Raw genomic sequence first — 2,694 nt, 5'->3', positions numbered from 1 at the left:
GCTTTCATGGTATTGGCCCCTAAATTGTCCATTTCTTCACTGCCCGCTGGGACTCCTGACGCAAAACCCTGCAGGTGACGACCTCAAATTCTCACACATCCAATGATTTCAAAATTAGCTCGCTGAAGCAGATGTTTAGCTATTTTGAGCCGCCTCCAATGCATAGCTCAGAAAACCACACCCCTCATCTGCTAGCCAGTGAAAAGTTGGAGCCTTCTGCTTCTATGACCCCGAGCTGCAGCTGCCGTTCTCTGACCCATAGACTGCAGGTGTGCTATTGGTCTGTGACATCGCCTGGACAGGTAAGACCTCTCTCTGAGCCCTCACTCCCTGGGGAGTTTTCTTATCCACCTCCCCTTCTGACCTCTGACTTCCTCTACAACACATCTGACAGAGTTGTCCCGCAAAACTTGTGCATGTTGCGGTCGCTTCCCTATCATATCTCCTTCCCCAGTCAGCCCGCAGATCCCTTCCACCCTCTACGAGTGGGATTCCCATGACCAGATATGGAGATATGGAGACCTCCCAGTCAGTAGGACAACGCATCACTTGAGAACAGTGATGAGAAAGGGGTAGTTGCCTCTCCTCCGCATCGGTATATTTTACATGTTACATCATTCTATCTCTCCCTGGTTAAGTATACTGGACATTCCTGTGCTTTGGAGAGTGAAGTGTTACGATCAAGAGCAATAGCCCTATTTGGCATCATATGCGATCTTTGTACTCACCGCTGTTGCTAAGAGGAGCAAATTCCCATGTGCACTGGGAAGGCATGTGCACGGAGATTTATAATCCCATAAGACTGGCTGGGTTCGGCCACTCGTTGCAGGCACACGCACAGACATGCAGATTTTTACAAACTCGTTACCAGATCAGAGATGTGGGTAAGCTAAAGACTGCAATAGAAATGACAGTATTTTCTATAGTTTGACATCGACCTTAATGGATATACATCTGTCCTTGTGGGTTTTACCTCCCGGTCACCTCTTTTAAAAACAAGACACTGCCCATGTCTTCTATATCCCCAGCACTTGCTAGAACAAGCTACATACAGCGTATACCTGGACAAATTGAGTAAGTGCAGAAAGGGGGACAGATTTGCCACCAAGGAACCACACTGTGTCCTTATGAGCTGAGTGTGGTGGCATTGCAGATAACAGACCGTTCTACTGTGAGGCCTGGCATGGACCAAGCCATCCTTTCCAAGGAGAGAGTGGAGTCTCGCCATGCCCTTCCCCATCGTCTGCCAGACGGCGGGAGAAGAGAGGTGGCACTTGGAATGAAAACCAGAAGATGGAGGGTGGGAGAGAACCACAGGTAAGCACCAGAGCTAGAATTTCTACTGGCTTCAAGAGGAAATGGGTCAAAGTGTCTAGGATGCCCGTTCTCATATGCTTAGACAGGGCACGGGAAAGGAAGGAACCTAGGCAAGGTACCTGAAAGTTTAACAGGTCTTTGAATCCTTATATAATGATCTTTTCTGACATGACATCTCCCAGGGTCTGCCCAGAGGAGCTTGTGCTTTTTCCTTCTCTACAATCCTAAAACATCCTCGACCATTCTCAAGGCATAAATGATCGTCTATGAGCCTTTGATGTGCACATCTCCGTCTCAAACCCTGCTCTCTCTCCTGAGCTCTCATTCCACACTGGCCATTTCCACCTGGAGACCCGTAAGCATCTCAAATTACTCATGTTCCAAGCTAAACTCACTTTGACCCACCAAATCTGATCCTCTTCTCTTGTTCTCTATGTCAGTGAATACTCTTGTCATCTATGCGGTGCACACGCCAGAAACCTGGATGTCATTCGCAGCCATTTCTCCCTCATTACCCAGTGCCCAGTCTATCACCAAGTCCTATGTTTTGCACAGGGTAAGTAGCTTTCAAATCGGACCCCCTTTTTCCTTCCATCATCACCGGCACGACCCTAGTTCACAAGACCATCCTCTGTCACTTGGGTGATTGCAACACCTTGCAAACGGTGTCCCTGCTTCAGGCCTTACTCATTTTTATTGCAGTCGGAGCTATCATCGTGCAAAATGCAAATCTCTGTGTATCACTCCCCTACTTAAGAACCTCCAGTGGGTCCTAAATGTCCTTAAGATAAAACATAACTTCTCAGAAGGATGACACATTTCTTCATGATGCAAGACCCTGCACTGAGCTAGTTATGGATCGACCAGTTATGGATCAACCAGTTATGGATCGACTGGATTTTCTGACTTGGGCTGTCCTCGATATGTTCGTTTTCTTGTGTCTCTTTCATTTTCTCAGTATTTCACAGCATCTTGAAAGTGCTGACATATGAAAGCTGTGCTTGAGAGAGTTGGGAGACGGGTTTCTCGCCACCCTTGGTCAAGACTTTAAAGTGGAACGAGGAGGAGTAGCGACATGGATCACTGGTAGCAGTGAAGAAAAACCCCACAGAGGAGTGAAACACAGGAAGACAAGAGCCACGTGATCCAGCTACCTTTCTACCCCTGGGCTTGCTCCTGTAGAGTCTGGAGCGCTGGTTCCCAGTCAGCAGTGTGGACAGCACTCATCTGGAGAGCTTGTTAAAATGCACCCCAGGTGATCCTGATACAGAGACTGCTTATAACGCATGGAGAAACACTGTTCTGCGTTTTCATGGGTGAGATACCTATTCGTTCTACTGTGGCAAGTGATGAAATCCTCTTAAAGAATCAGAAGTG

This window comes from Pteropus vampyrus, unplaced genomic scaffold (assembly GCF_000151845.1).
Source record: "Pteropus vampyrus isolate Shadow unplaced genomic scaffold, Pvam_2.0 Scaffold1143, whole genome shotgun sequence".
In the NCBI taxonomy this organism is placed as follows: Eukaryota; Metazoa; Chordata; class Mammalia; order Chiroptera; family Pteropodidae; genus Pteropus; species Pteropus vampyrus.
Note: the sequence above shows the minus strand (reverse complement) of the source record.